Source organism: Nomascus leucogenys, chromosome 22a, assembly GCF_006542625.1.
Source record: "Nomascus leucogenys isolate Asia chromosome 22a, Asia_NLE_v1, whole genome shotgun sequence".
NCBI classification, from domain to species: Eukaryota; Metazoa; Chordata; class Mammalia; order Primates; family Hylobatidae; genus Nomascus; species Nomascus leucogenys.
The window spans coordinates 56318783-56335344 of NC_044402.1; the positions used below are offsets into that span (position 1 = coordinate 56318783).

Below are 16562 nucleotides of genomic sequence, written 5' to 3' on the forward strand. Positions count from 1 at the left end.
GCCCGGCATCTTTCCCTCTATCTCAATAGCTTATCTTAGAGCCAGAAAAAGCCTTGAGGAGACAATGTCTTCTGGCTTCCAAATAAAACTTACCCAAATCTTTTGGCAACTCATCCCTAATGATTTTAAAATTTGAAAAGGCTTGTCTTTTGTCTGTCCTTAAAAGCAGCATCAAGTATTATCTCCTGAGGGGGATCTAAGGAGTGGGGGAAATTTATTGTTCCTCCTCACCACAGTACAGTCCACAACAGCTGGCCAGCCCACAGGTGGTTCAGCACCTCCCTAGTCAGGATGTCCCACCTCTAGGAAAGTGCCAGCACTGAGGATCACCCAGTGTCATTCTTTGTATGCAGTACACTCTTAGCCACCATATAGTATTGTGAAATACAGATCATTTAGTCACTACCACCATCACTACTCCTACAGGGCACGAGAAAGCAATCTCCAATCTCTTTTATAAATGAACAGTCCCAATTTCTAGGCTCAGAGATGATAGATAAAACTTCGCTGTCGCAATTATATAATTCCCTGACATGAAATTTTATTGGATTTAATATCTACATGATATAGCCATTTAAGAGTATAACTTGAGGAACAAGGAAAAATCTACCTGATCAAAAAACATGTTGGGGTGGCCTATCAGAATCTTAAACTTACCCTTTAGCATCTATAATGAAGATACAGATGAAGTACATTCATTCCGTAATTACTGAGATCCTATTATATGCCAGGTAGTGAGCACCTGCTCATCAGCTCATTGACAATAGCCATGCTCAAGATCCATGCTCCTCATGTAACTTTCTGATTATAATTGATCTTCCCAGATAAGATTTCCCCAAGAGGAGCGATAAACCAGTTCACTTGGTGGCTATAAGTATAAAAGAATGCACTGGCATTCTATTATGTATATTAACTTCCTATGAGTTTGATTTAATGTGACAAAACATGAACACCTTTGTGTGGACTGACCTAAAAATCACACTTCTAGAACTGCAAAGCCAAGGACCATATCCATGACCTTCACACTATACCAACTTGGAGCCATCCTCTTTGACTTCTCTCATAACTCATTTCTATTCCAAGAACAACACGACGTCCTCCTTACTTCCTAGGACATTTGCTTTGGTGTCTCAAAATAATGGATAGTCAGAGACATTGGAGTTTGGACATGCCAAAGTCTTCCAAGTGGGGTAAATGAAGATTTTTCCTAGGGTACATGAAGACTGTAAGGAATACCCAGGCAATAGCCTCAAATCAGTCTGAGGAGAGTTTTAAAGGAATAAATTTCCAGATCTTCAACTTCCCTATAAAATATTTTCTAAAACCAGGCCAGGTGCACTGGCTCACACCTGTAATCCCAGCACTTTGGGAGGCTGTGGTGGGCGGATCACCTGAGCTAAGAGTTTGAGACCAGCCTGGCCAACATAGTGAAACCCCATCTCTACTAAAAATACAAAAATTAACCGGGTGTGGTGGTGCACACCTGTAATCACAGCTACCTGGGAGGCTGAGGCAGGAGAATCTCTTGAACCCAGGAAGGGGAGGTTGCAGTGAGCTGAACTGGGCCACTGCACTCCAGCCTGGGTAACAGAACAAGACTCCATCTCAGAAAAAAAAAAAAAAAAAAAAATAGCTGGGCGTGGTGGCAGGCACCTGTAATCCCAGCTACTTGGCAGGCTGAGGCATGAGAATCGCTTGAACCCAGGAGGCGGAGGTGGCAGTGAGCCGAGGTCATGCCACTGCACTCCAGCCTGGGCAACAGGAGCAAAACTTCCTCTGAAAAAAAAAAAAAAAAAAAAAAAAAAAAAAAAGGCCAGGCACAGTGGCTCACACTTGTAATCCCCGCACTTTGAGAGGCCGAGACAGGCAGATCACAAGGTCAGGAGTTTGAGACCAGCATGACCAACATGGTGAAACCCCATCTCAACTAAAAATACAAAAATTAGCCAGGCGTGGTGGCGTGTGCCTATAATCGCAGCTACTCAGGAGGCTGAGGCAGGAGAATCACTTGAATCCAGGAGGTGGAGGTTACAGGGAGCTGAGATCATGCCACTGCACTCTAGCCGGGGTGACAGAGCGAGACTCTGTCTCAAAAAAAAAAAAAAAAAAAAAAAAATTCTAAAACCAATCCGTTTGGGAGCCAGCTGACATATTCATGCACATTCTCCATTCTACCACTGCCCCCACTTTCACCATAGTCCTTGTTCTACTTTACAAAAGAAAGGAATATCTCTCCCCTACACTGAATCTTGATGCATGGTCCAGGGTGTAAAAACCTGGGGAGCTGGGAGGGAGCAATTATTTTCCACTTCCTATCAAAATATTCCCATTGCAATCAGTCTTCCTATTTTATCTTATATAAAATGTTTATTATTTTCTATCTCCTAGTAAAAAGTGAAATTGCTAGCTGCTCAATTCATTATTTCTTAGCAAATACAGCTTTCCTTTCTAAAAAATACAGAAGAAAAAAATTTGTGTAACAAGATTATTAGTTATTTCTGATTTTTAGACATGATTCTCATTTAATTGTTCCCAAAAGCTAAACAACAAGAGTTTGATGAAAGCAGGCACACACATTTACCAAGGGAATATATGCCTTCTATATGACTTCTCAAAACTGATGGATTTAACTATACATTATACAGCATTATTCCTAATTTTATAATGAAAAACAGTACTACCTTATTTTTACCATTTATTATGTTAATAGTAGGTCTAAATAATTTTAATCTTGACTGATTTATTAGTGGTCCATTTTATAAGCTATAGTTAATCATTTATTTCCTAATAATTTTTATAATATTCCTCAAAATGAATGTTAACATTTATTTGAATGGAAGAATAAAGTCAGACATTTTTCTAACAGAAAGTAGGTCTGATTTGGCTGATTGGTTTGAAATGAAAACTGGCTTTGCCAATTCCACAAATGGCAGTTGTTTTCTATACAGTGAATGAGCTGAATCTGCATTTCAGTTTAACAAAAAGATCTTGAAAATATGCAATAATCAAAGAATTTTACCAAAAAATATTGTGTAGGCAAAGAAGTATGGAAATCAATATCTGATTAACAAAGTGTCTCTGAGTGTAAAGGTCAAAGATAATTAATAATCATGTTTAATAAAACCAAAACTGAGACTCTAATAACGAAATCCTTTTGGAAGTTCAGTGGTTTCTAATCCTTTGCTTTTAACAAAATTAAAAGAAGACTCTATTTGATAGTATTAATAGAGGTCTGTGATTGTTGGCACATAATTTAGAAGTTCAAAGACTCAAAGAATATCATTGTAACAAATCTCTTCCTTTCCCAATTGTGGAAACAAGGTTTCTCAATACTCATGTCTATAAAAATAAAAAACAGGTAAAGGATTGATGTTGCACCTTATCTCCTTCTACCATTAAGTAATATTAATCCATGAATACCTGAACTAATTGGGGAGAAATACCATATTTCTCATTAACAGATGCATTTTCAACAAAAATTGTACTTTTCAAGTTTCACAAGTCATAAAAATGTTAAAAATATTTAGGAAAATTTAGTATTTAGTAATATTTAGTAAAAAAAAGTTTAGTAAATTATATAATAATTACAGGAAGTGAATGGAATTCGAAGTTTAAGGAGAAAGAGAACCATATAAAATTTCTGTTGAAGAGCTTGTTCATATATTTTTCAGTGGATGATTGTAGGCATTAGATTTTTAGGGTACTTGAAATCCACTGGATACTTTTTTTTAATTTGAGACAGACTCTTGACTCTGTCGCCCAGGCTAGAGTGCAGTGGCACGATCTCGGCTCACTGCAACCTCTGCCTCCCGGGTTCAAGTGATTCTCCTGCCTCAGCCTCCCGAGTAGCTAGGACTACAGGCGCGCACCACCATGCCCGGCTAATTTTTGTATTTTTAGTAGAGACAGGGTTTCACCATCTTGGCCAGGCTGGTCTCGAACTCGTGACCTCGGGATCCGCCTGTCTCAGCCTCCCAAAGTGCTGGGATTACAAGCATGAGCCACTGTGCCTGGCCTGCCGGATACATTAAGAATGATGTAGACCAAGTGCGGTGGCTCATGCCTGTAATCCCAGCACTTTGGGAGGCCACGCGGGTGGATCATGAGGTCAGGAGATCGAGACCATCTTGGCTAACACCGTGAAACCCCGTTTCTACTAAAAATACAAAAAATTAGCCGGGCATGGTGGCGCACACCTGTAGTCCCAGCTACTCGGGAGGCTGAGGCAGGAGAATCGCTTGAACCTGGAAGGGGAAGGTGCAGTGAGCTGAGATCTCGCCACTGCAGCACTCTAGCCTGGTTGACAGAGCGAGACTCCGTCTCAAAAAAAAAAAAAAGAATGATGTAAGTCTTAGTTTAAGATGTCAAAATTCGAAATTGTATCCTCTATAAGTATTTAAATTAATGAAGGAAAATTTAGGTATCAACTTAAAAATGAACAAGAGGTACATAGCTCTTCAAAATTCTTTTATGGGCTCATTCTAAAAAATGTCTGAAGATCACTAGCCTATATGTTGAGGGGAAGGGATAGGACAGAAACTGCTAGCAATGGTCTTCAATACTGCGCTCCAAAATATCCTCACCAATTCTCCTGAGGACCTGAAATTACCTTCCATTAGGATCATTACTTCAGATTCAGACACTGTTTCCCAGAGCTCTTGTTAAATGTATAATTGCAGAGGTGACTGGCCATCAGATTACAATCCGTAAGGAATGTGAGAAAAGACAGATACATATATATATACATATATATAGCTATGGAAAAAGGGTGGTTGGAGAGGGACAAACTCAGGTACAGCCTGAGTTCTATTCCCTGCGGTATTTCTAACCCTCAATTCATATTGTAAGAGCAGCTACTTAATCCTCTCTCTGTATCTATAAGGTATTTTCTTTTTCTTTTTTTTTTTGAGACGGAGTCACACTGTTGCCCGCGCTGGACTGCAATGGTGCAATCTCGGCTCACTGCAACCTCCGCCTCCCGGGTTCAAGTAATTCTCCTGCCTCAGCCTCCTGAGTAGTTGGGATTACAGGCGCTCGCCACCACGCCCAGCTAATTTTTTGTATTTTTAGTAGAGAGGGGGTTTCACTATGTTGGCCAGGCTGGTCTCGAACTCCTGACCTCGTGATCCGCCCGCCTCAGCCTCCCAAAGTGCTGGGATTACAGGTGTTTAAGCCACGGCGCCTGGCCTATAAGGTATTTTCTATGGGAAATAACTTGTCAAACTTCCACCAAAAAGGAATGGAAAGAGGGCAGCATAGTGGCCAGGCAGTTTATTTCCATACTAGGAGATACAGAAGGGATTAATTCTAACCATAGGAATTCTAACCATCAATTGTCACTCACTGGCCTACCTAAACTGAACTCTGGTCCCAGCCAGAACAAATAAGATCAGGAAGAGGGGATGTCTAAGACTGAAAGGGGGGCTTTCTAGTTAAGCTCTTCAGGCAGGAGAGGAAAAGGATGCCCATGTCCCCAAAGACACCTTTAGCTACCACAAGCCCCAAACCCCGTACTTTGTAACTGTGTCTAGTTTACGTCCTTTAAAAATTATTCTTATTAAGTTAAATTGTTTTCGGGGCGGGGAAAATACGAAAGAAACCAGTTAAAGTCTGAAAAGATAGAGAGGGGAAAGTTTCTCACCTCATTCCTCCAAGGCACCCAGTTCCTCTCCTAAAAGGCAATCTACCAGTTCCTTCTCTAACGCCCCACCTTTTTAATTTGATTTTTTACCGAAAGCTCGCTCCCTTTTAATTTTCCCTCAGGTTTCTGAAAATTTCCCAATCGCAGCCCCTCCCAGCAGGGAAACAGTAAAGGGGCTTGGTTTTTATGTTCACCCCAAAGCAAAAGGGAGTAGCCGGTTTCGAGCCTGACGGTGGAGCTGACGGGGAATGAGAGACAACCTGAGAGGACCGCCAAGGCGCTCTCCCTGAGGAGGCGAGTCCCTCACCGCCCCTCTACATCGTCCTTCTCAATAAGGCGCTCTTAATACCTGCAACTGCTTCCTTCAAGGGGTGGCTCGAAGATCAGTAGGCAAGGCCTGCGAAATGCGCACCTTAAAGCGCTTCGGGACCGTAAGACAGTGAGTGCCGAGCGCGCGGCCGGGAAGAAGCCTGGCGGCTCTGAGCTCGGAGGACAGAGACCGAAGCCCCGGGGCCTGCGTCCCTCACAACCTGCGCCTCCTGTCCTCCCGCGCTACTCCCGAAGCGCACCTTCTCGCCCGCAGGCCGCAGAAGTGATGGCGCAAAGCCCTCGAGGCCTCCGCCACCTCCTCACGCTTCTGGTGGACCGAATCCTTGGAAGGGACAGGTAGCGGTTCCCGATTGCTATAGCGACGACCCGGCTCCGAGCCGCGCCCAGGCCCTGACCCGGGCGTCGTGACGTCAGCACGCCTTCCCTGGGCGCTCAGCCTCGCGGGCCATGCGTCACCCCGGCCTTGTGGGGGGCGGGGCTCCGAGGAGCTCGGTTCAGATCCCGGCCGCCTGGGCTCCAGGAGCCCCGGAACCGGGATAAGTTGGATGGCTGCCGCGGCGAAGCGGGGGGCGGGGTGGACCGTGCCCGGTATTTTCTATACGGGTTCCGGGGCCCGGTAGAGGCGCGCCAAGAGGAGAGGAAAGTGCGGCGGCCCTGGAACCTGGATATCGCGCGAGGCAAGCTGCGCGCGGGCGGGCGGGCTATGGCGCAGGCGGGTTGTGGGGCCGGCGCTGGTGGCGGGGCCCGGTGCATGGCGGTCTGTCGGCGGAGTCGCCCTCGGGGGCTGTCAGGTTGGTGGCTGCGGGAAGAGTGGGCCAACCATGCCCAGGGCGGGAGGCCGGGCGGGCGCAGGGCCCCGGGAAGGTCCCGAGCCCGGCGTGCCCACCTCCCTCTGGTCCTAGCAGGGCGGCCTGGCCGCTGGACTGCGGCCGGTCCCCCTCCCCCACCCAGGGTCCCTGCCCCTGTTTTCCGCCTTGCGGCTCCTCCCCCGTGACTCCCAAACCCCACCCCGTGACGGCGCCCTCTTGTGACCCCACACCCCACCCACTGACCCCAAGACCTCACCAGGTCACCGTTGGTTATTATTCATTTGCTGCTAACCCAGGAATTTCCCCAGCACTTCTCAGAGACCCACCAACCAGTGACTCCCTCAGTTTTAATCCGGTGACACACATGACCCTAAGATCCCTACACTCCTCCTTAGTGACCCCCAAACCTGGGTAACCCTCCTGGCCCCTCCGATTCTACCTTCTGTTCCCCACAAACTGGGTGACTCCCCTCAAAACTCTGCTGGCAACTCCTAAGCCCTACTCCAATAGTTTTCCACCCACTCACTTTGTGTACAACCCTCAATATCTTTACCCTGTAGCCCTATGACCCTCGTTCCACGTCTGTCTTTATCCTAAAATCACCCCCACTGGCATCTCTCTCTGCGATCCCAGCCCTTCAGTGTCAATCAGCACATGACTTAGAAGCGTCCAGCACCTTTCTGGTGCTGAGGAGGATATAGAGATTAATATGAAGTAGTAATAATTGGAGGCATCAGAGAATTCTGGATCAATCCAGAATCCAGTCAATCCAGTGTGTGGTCCCAGCTCTGTCACTGCTGTGTTTTAGGGACCTGGGAGAAGCCCCTTCCTTAGTCTGGACCTCAGTTTCTCATCATGACTGTGATGAGGTTGGGTTAGATGATCTTTGTGTTTCCTTCCATCTGTGAAATTGTGAAATTATGCAGTTCTCAGTCAAGATAATATTTTTTTGCAATCATCTTTGTACCCCACCCTGGAAGTTTCCTCTTGTAACCTCACCCCAGGATCTGCTTGCATCATGAACCTTACTCCCTCATTCCCGGATCACCCTCTTCACTCTTAATAATGCATACGCATTTCCCTTGATCAGGCCCCATCAGTTAACATGTTTGCAAAGCAGTATAGCAGAGTGCTTCATTTGGGGGCATTGAGTTCATAACAAACCTAGGTTCCAGTCTGATTCTGGCCCTTCAGCTATGGGACTTTTGGTATATTATTTAGCCTGTCTTAACTTCAGTATCCACCTCTGCTAAGGGAGAAAATAGTAGTGCCTGACATAACACATGTAAAGCACCGGGCACCATGCCTGGCTCTTAGGAACCCTTAGCATAAGCTGTTGTTAGAAATGAGAAGCTGCTATGGATCTTACTCTGTCCTGAGTGCTAGGGATTTAACAGACTGAACATGTGGCCCATAGCTTGCGTTATATTGCTACTACTGACATCTTGGAATCCCTATCTTCTCATCTGTGCTGTAGCCTCACTTCTCTGGTTCTTACCCTGATTTTACCTCAATAACGATTGGCTTGCTGAATACCTACTGTGTGCCAAGCTCTGGATGTATAAGTTAAATTTACCTCTCAACAGCCCCAAGAGTTAATTATTTTTATATCCACCATTTTCCCTTCCCATATTTTTGGTTGGTTGGTTGGTTGGTTGGTTTCAGAGAAATGAACCAGAAACTCACACAGCTAAGTAGCAGAGCTAAGATTTGAACCCACAGTTTAAAAAAACAAAACAAAACCCTACTCCATTGCCTGTCTTTCCCCCAAACTTACTCAACCTCAGCTCCTTGTTCCTTATTTTCTAGTAATTCCTAAATCCAACATCAGCTCATTCCTTGATCCCCAAGGTTTCTGTTCTTGAGCTCCTAGCCTCAAGGGATCCTCCCATCTTAGCCTCTCAAGTAGTTGAGATTATAGGCGTGAGCCACCGAGACTGGCCCTGACCCCCGTTTCTATTACCCTTTGGCATGTAACTTGGTGACTTTCTCATCCTACTGTTCATGACTTTTGATCTCATATCCCCTGAAGCCCCTGCGCCTTGTAGGGGAGGGAAAATATCTTTTTAGGTTCATGGCTTAGGCCCCTATAACAAAACAGATTTAATAAGAGAAGATTATATACATTTATTTAATGTAAGTTTCATGTGACAGGAGCCTGCATAAGGAAATGAAGACCCAAAGAAATGATTAAATTTGTGTATTTTTATACTAGATTTGATGAAGAGTGGATAGTTGTGGAAAAATACAAAAAGGGTAATATCAAATAGTAATAAACTGGGAGAAACTTAGAAAGGCCTGTTTGTTCAGGCTCTTCTCTGTGTCCCTGTGTCTTCACAGATAAGGGTGCTTCTTTCCTCTGAATATAGGGAGGGCACCTCTCTATGAGGGTATTATGACCTGCTTCAGGGAAAAGTCAGAAAAATCCTTCCTAGGTTTTGTGATCTGCTTCAGGGGAGAAGAGCCTCGGAGATAGTGAGAGTGACCTTCCTACTGCCATTTTCTCAAGTTGCCATATTTTGGAGTAGTGTCTTGAACCCTACTGGAGTAGTGTCTTCAAACCCTAGGATGAAGAACAGTCAACTTCTGTCTTCATCCTTTGCCCATATATCTCTTGTTCTATGAATCTTTGAGGCTCCCAGCCCTTACCCCGTGAACTCACTCACCGTGCAGTGTCTCCCACCTCACTGGCACTTTACCCCAAATCCTTTGATCTTGTTAAGTCCCTTAGCCCCAGGAATCCACATGTCTGTATGCTCTAAAACCCTCTAGCCCAGTAGTCTTTCATCCTATTTTTAGTCTCAGTGTTCTACTCCCACCACCCCACCTTCTGCCATCCTCAGCCACATTCTGTGACCTGAAACCTTCATATAATTTGTCCTTCGTTTAGTGACCTCTTGATGTGACTAGCTTCAATGGAATCAGCTCCTTCCATCCCAGCATGAACCAATCCTATATAACTTGCACACCCTCCCATTCTAAGGCCTCTCCTCTCATACCCCTGCCCAGTATCCTGTGAGATCCTGCCTCTCAGATTCCTCCCTCACCTTTTCAAACCCAGATTGTCTTTCACCCTTCCACAGGGCCTTCCCCTTCCTGCCTTCCTCTTATTTATCCCTGCAGCTATCCTCACCTCACCAATCTTGATAACTGATTACAATATAAATCTCCCTTCCATCTCAGCTCTGCTCCTTTCTTCCTCCACTCTCTTGTGCATCTATCTCCAGGGCCATGCGTATGCCCCTGCTGCTTTCAGCTCTGCTTCCTTCATATGCCGCACTGTCCCACCAAAATTCATCAGTCTCTTCGGTTTATCCAGAGAACTACACTCTTCTCTGGGAACTTCTGATGACTTCTGATAATAGATCACCAAAGGATCTTGGTTTTTTAGAGGGCAGGGAGAGAGCCCTTGGAAGTCCTTCAGAATCAATCTAGCTGTGTCTCCTGGACACCCTCCCACTATCCTGTTATGAAGCTGCTTGCTGTATATGCCCTCAGGGTAGAACGCTTTGGGTGTCAGCTTCTGCAGGCACTGAATTAGTCCCATTGTTTTCCAAGCCCTGGGAAAACTTGATAATCCCCACCCACTGAAGTCTGGAGAGTCAGTAGCAAAATGTGACATCAAAGATCCACATCCAAAAGTCTATTCTGTGGGTCACCAAATTCCCAGGTCTCTTATAATGTACTTATTGGCTGTACAGCAATAAATACAGCAGAAACTAAAACTAGAGTTGAGGAAAGGGTATACCCTGGGTTCTACAACTGCTGTGGGTGGATTTTAAAAAGGAGCTCTTGCCTTAGATTTGTTTACTTAGGGCACAGAACTTATTCTGCCTTGTTTTTGAGTTATTTGTGTACTTTTCTCACCCCCACTCTGTAAGCTCTGTGAGAACAGAGACTAGCTTTTCTTTTCTTTTCTTTTCTTTTTGAGATGGAGTCTCACTCTGTCACCCAGGCTGGAGTGCAGTGGTGCAGTCTCGGCTCACTGCAACCTCCTCCTCCTGAGTTCAAGTGATTCTCCCACCTCAGCCTCCCAAGTAGCTGGTATTACAGGCGCCTGCAACCATGCCCAGCTAATTTTTGTATTTTTAGTAGAGATGGGGATTCACCATGTTGGCCAGACTGATCTCTAACTCCTGACCTCAGGTGATCCACTCGCCTCAGCCTCCCAAAGTGCTGGGATTACAGGCGTGAGCCCCTGTGCCTGGCCGGTTTTCTTTATCTTCTATCTTCATCTCATCCCTCACATTTAGCAGGTAGTCAGTAAATACCTGTTGGATTAAATTAACTCACTCAGAAATTCTGCATCAGATATACACAAGTAAAAGCAGTTCATGTCTACATTCATTTTGTGGACACAACAACACCCCTCCCCAAAGTTCTCCAAACATGATAATGGGCATGTCCCTTGATTTAAGCAGTCGGGAATTTAGACACTTCCTTTTTTAGTCATTGCTCGGGTGGGGGAATGGGTATGAGTGCTTTTTTTTTTTTTTCTACTGTATTTCTGGTAATATAGATTGTTTGACGCAGTTGCTCGAATACAGTGGTAACAGCATCAGGGGCTGTCTTATATAAATCTGTTCTCAAGAAAACAGGTAGTTTGAAATATTTAGTGTGGGTTGCAGAGACGATTAAGGAACAGAGGAAACCAAGGAGGCAAAATGTTGGTAATTTTTGAAGTTGGGTAATGGGTTCAAGAGGTTCATTATACCATTCTTTCCATTTTTGTGTATGTTGGAAATCCATTATAAAAAGATTAAAGACAGGGGCAGCTAGGTGAACAAGTGCAAATTTAGCACTGTTCCTTGGAAAACACCTCAGAGCAAATGAGCTACTGTTTCTGAATCAGTACTGTTATCTAGGTTAAGTAGTATATTTAGTCCTAACCTTTCTCTGACCTCTTCTGTTTGTAAGATATCAGGATGCTAAATTTAAAAATTAGCACCCTGCAGAATTCTGTACCTGGTGGCCTGGGAATTGTAACATCCTGGCATCAAGCACCTGTTGCCCTGCTTCTCAGCTTAGGTGTGGTTTCTGGTGGAATAGGGCTGGACCTGAGAAGAGGGTGAGACAGTAAGGAGGAAAGAGGGACCGAGGGCTGGGGAGAGACCGGAGCTCACCTAGGGTCTTCCCCTTCTTGCCTAAAGCTTTCAGGTTAGTGGGAGTTCCTAAAGGTATACATATTCATTCATTCACTGATTCATTCATCCCCCCAAATATTTGGTGAATATCTGCTATGTGCCAGGTACTTTTCTAGGTACTGGGAATAGAGCAGTGAGCTCACTGTTTGAGGAATGGACAGGGTAGAGACAGACAATAAACAAATAAGTAAAATATATATTGAGAAAATTAAGCAGAGAAGGGAGACAGAAAGTGCCAGGAGTAGGCCAGGCGCAGTGGCTCACACCTATAATCCCAGCACTTTGGGAGGCCGGGTTGGGTAGATAACATGAGGCCAGGAGTTTGAGACCAGCTTGGCCAACATGGCGAAACCCCAGCTCTACTAAAAATACAAAAATTAGCCAGGCGTGGTGGCAGGCACCTGTAATCCCAGCTACTCGGGAGGCTGAGGCACGAGAATCACTTCAACCCAGGAGGCAGAGGTTGCAGTGAGCCGAGATCATGCTGCTGCACTCCAGCCTGGGCGACAGAGCGAGACTCTGTCTCAAAAAAGAAAAAAAAGAAGAAGAAGAAGAAGAAAGTAAGTGCCAGGATTCTGGGTGTTAAAATTTTAAATAGGGTATTTGAAGAGGGTCCCACTAAAAAGGTAACATTTGAGCAAAGACCTGAAGGAAGTTAGGGGGTAAGTCAAGCATACATCTAGGGAAGTTTATTCCAGTCAGGAAGAACAGCAAACACAAAGGCCCTGAGGCAGGAATGTGCCCTATATATTCAAGAAACATGAGGAAGCCAGCCAATATGGCTGCAGTATATTAGTGAGAGAAGAAATGGCAGATGTTGCAGTGGGGGTGAATTGGGAGCAGATCACACAGGCCACTGGCTTTTAGTGTGAGTTGTGAGTGAGATGGTAGCCATTAGAGAATTCTAGGCAGAAAAGTAACATGGCCTGACATGCTGAAAAGGTCATTCTGGCTGCTGTGTTGAGAATAAGCTATAATGGGGCAAAAATGGAAGGAGAGAAACTGGTTAGGAGGCTACTACAATAGTCTAAGCAAGAGAAGTTGGTGGCTTGAACCCAAGGTGAAGCAATGGAAAGGTGAGAAGTGGTTGGCTTCTGGATATATTTGGAAAGGAGCCAACAGGATTTGCTGATGGACTGGATGTGATATATAAAAGAAGTAGCAGTTGAGGGTGGCTACAATTTTTTTTTTTTTTCAAGACAGTCTCGCTCTGTCGCCCATGCTGGAGTGCAGTGGCATGATCTCGGCTCACTGCAACCTCCACCTCCTGGGTTCAAGCGATTCTTCTGCCTCAGCCCCCTGAGTAGCTGGGACTACAGGTGCATGCCAGCAAGCCTGGCTAATTTTTGTATTTTTAGTAGAGATGGGATTTCACCATATTTGCCAGGCTGGTCTCAAACTCCTGAACTCGTGGTCTGCCTGGCTCCCACATTTTTGGCCTGAGTAGCAAAATGGTAGAATTCCCATCTACTGAAATTGGGGAGCCTAGAAGGAGGGCAGGTTGTTAGAAGGAGGAGATAAGGAATTCACTCTTGAACATGTCAAGTTTGAAGTGTTTTTGGATATCAAAGTCAAGATGTTGAGGCTAAGGTGGGAAGATCACTTGATCCTGGGAGATCGAGACCAGCCTGGGCAACATAATAAGACCTCATCTCTACAAAAATTTAAAAATTTAAAAAAAGAAAAATTAGCCGGGCATGGTGGCACACACCTGTAGTTCCACCTACTCGGGAGGCTGAAGCGGGAGGATCGTTTGAGCCCAGGAGATCAAGTCTGCAGTGGGCTATGATCATGCCACTGCACTCCAGCCTGGACAGCAGAGTGAGACCCTTTCTCAAAGCAACAACAACAACAAAAACAGTTTGAAGAATATTGCATTAAAAATATATCCACCAGGCAAGGTGGCTCATACTTAATCTCAGCACTTCGGGAGGCTGAGGTGAGACGATCACTTGAGGCCAGGAGTTCAAGACCAACCTGGGCAACATAGCAAGACCCCATCTCTACAAAAATAAATAAATAGAGATAGATGTAAGTAAATAAATAAATAAATTAGCCAGGCTTGGTAGTGCACACCTGTAGTCCCAGATACTTGAGAGGCTCAGGCAAGAGGATTACTTTAGTGTAGGAGTTCAAGGTTGCAGTGAGCCATGATCATGCCATTGCACTTGTAGTGTGGGTGACAGAGCAAGACCCTGTTTCTATATGTGTGTGTGTGTGTGTGTGTATGTATTTATATGCACATATATATATCCAAGAGGTAGTTGGACTTCTGGTAGTTAAAGGAAGAAAACTTCTTGAGGCAGTTCTCCACCTTGGTGTTTATGCCAGCATGAATTAGAAAAGAAGTAGATCGATGTTTTTCATTTTCTTTTGAGACAGGGTCTTGCTTTGTTACACAGGTTGAAGTGCAGTGGCACAATCATGGCTCTCCATAGCCTCGACTTCCTGGGCTTGAATGTTCCTCCCACTTCAGCCACCGAATAGCTGGGACTACAGCCATGTGCCACCATGCCTGGCAATTATTTTTGTAGAGACAGTGTCTGCACCTGACCTCAGCCTCACATTGATTTTTTTAAGATGGTGTCCCGGCTGGGCATGGTGACTCATGCCTGTAATCCCAGCACTTTGGGAGGTTAAGGCAGGTGGATCACCTGAGGTCAGGAGTTCGAGACCAGCCAGGCCAACATGGCGAAACCCCGTCTGTACTAAAAATACAAACACATTAGCTGGGCCTGGTGGCGCACACCTGTAATCCCAGCTACTCTGGAGGCTGGGGCAGGGGAATTGCTTGAACCCAGAAAGTGGAGGTTGCAATGAGCCGAGCTCACACCACTGCACTCTAGCCTGGGCGACAGAGTGAGACTCTGTCTCAGAAAAAAAAAAAAAAAGATGAGTCTCACTCTGTTGCCCAGTGCACTCTGGAGTGCAGTGGTGTGATCTCAGCTCACTGCCACCTCCGCCTCCCAGGTTCAAGCGATTATCTTGCCTCAGCCTCCCGAGTAGCTGGGATTGCAGGCGTGCACCACCACACCTGGCTAATTTTCATATTTTTAGTAGAGATGGGGTTTCACCATGTTGGCCAGGCTGATCTCGAACTCCTGACCTCTAATGATCTGCCTGCCTCGGCCTCCCAATGTGCTGGGGTTACTTACAGGTGTGAGCCACCGCACCTGGCCAGACATTGATTTTTAAAGCCCAAGTCAGGGCCAGGCACAGTGGCCCACACCTATAATCCCAGTACGTTGGGAGGCCAAGGCAGACAGATCATGAGGTCAGGAGTTCAAGACCAGCCTGACTAACATGGTGAAACCCCATCTGTACTAAAAATACAAAAATTAGATGGGCATGGTGGTGCATACCTGTAATCCCAGCTACTCAGGAGGCTGAGGCAGGAGAATCGCTTAAACCCAGGAGACTCCATCTCAAAAAAAAAAAAAAAAAAAAAAAGAAATGGGGGTCTCACTATGTTGCCCAGGCTGGTCTCAAACTCCTGGGCTCAAGGGATCCTCCCACCTCAGCCTCCCAAAGTGCTGGGATTTCTTTTAAATGGTGCTTCTTCTTTTAAAAAGAAGAAAAAAAATTGAAGAAAAAAGCAATATGCTTTATGCAAAGATGTGTTTAGCTGTTTTAAACTTGTGTTATGTTAATACAAGGTTCTGTTACTAATTTCCTGTTTGTGTTTCATCAGTGTTTAGAAACCCACAGAACCAGGCCTGTTCACTAGGTTTTTCTGCGTGTAGTGAAGTATTTTTCTATAATAAACATTGAATCATTTTACTGCAACTTTTCCAAATCTGGTTCTGATTTGTTTGCCACTCATCTTCATCAGCCTTCATCCCTCCCAAACTAATGTGTCTTTGTACTCATGAGAAGTTTTCTGTGTTTACAAGTGAAGAAGTTTCTGAGTGAAGATTAAGTCATAATTATTTTTTCTAATCAAAATTGAACATTCTTTTCAGGCAAATGTTTTTGTTGTTGTTTTCTTTTTTTGGCTTCTAAATACAGTTGCCCTCTGGGCTGGCTGAGGCAGAGTACAGAAAGCCTTGTTCCAACTCTCCAGAGTTCTGGTTGGCAGAAGACAATAGAATAGCGAACAGGTGCCTGTAGTCAGCACAGCCCAGCTCGCATGTGGAGCACAGTAGGTCTCAACCATGATAAAGTGGAGAAACACAAAAACCATGGCTACTCTTTAGTTTCCTATCTTTCACATCCCTTATTTTTCTCCTTTGAGGAGGCAGTTTAGGCACATCTTGATTCATGGAGAGACCTAAAGATCCAAAGTATCTAAAAAGTTGGGAGTAGTGGCACACACCTATAGTCCCAGCCACTCAGGAGGCTAAGGCAGGAGGATCTCGAGCCCAGGAGGTTGAGTTTACAGGAGCTATGATCACTGCATGCCAACCTAGGCAACAAAATGAGATCCTGTCTCTAAATAAATAAAAGGTTTTTCTAAATGTTATCTCTCCTCAATAATTAGAATTTATGTTTTAACATTAAGAAACACATCGATATATTGCAAAAGTGAAGGGTTGTTTTCCTGCATCAGGACCAGTAATGGGTTGTTTATTTAAAAGTGCAGCAGGTCGGGTGCAGTGGCTCACGCCTGTAATCCCAGCATTTTGGGAGGCCAAGGTG

At 45.0% G+C, this 16562-nt stretch overlaps 1 protein-coding gene across 7 annotated transcripts in view; it reads left to right on the forward strand.

Annotated features, from left to right (window-relative positions):
* Positions 1-6391: 6391 nt before the first annotated feature.
* The window catches only part of ZNF76 (zinc finger protein 76), a 31178-nt gene continuing 21007 nt past the window's right edge, over positions 6392-16562 (forward strand). For 5 of the 7 annotated variants that reach the window (XM_030802573.1, XM_030802569.1, XM_030802575.1 and 2 more), the window contains exon 1: positions 6635-6762. The gene's annotated coding sequence lies outside the window, so the exon portion shown is untranslated. Of the gene's footprint in view, positions 6763-16562 lie in introns of all 7 variants that reach the window. The other 2 variants (XM_030802570.1, XM_030802574.1) reach the window with 2 other exon arrangements.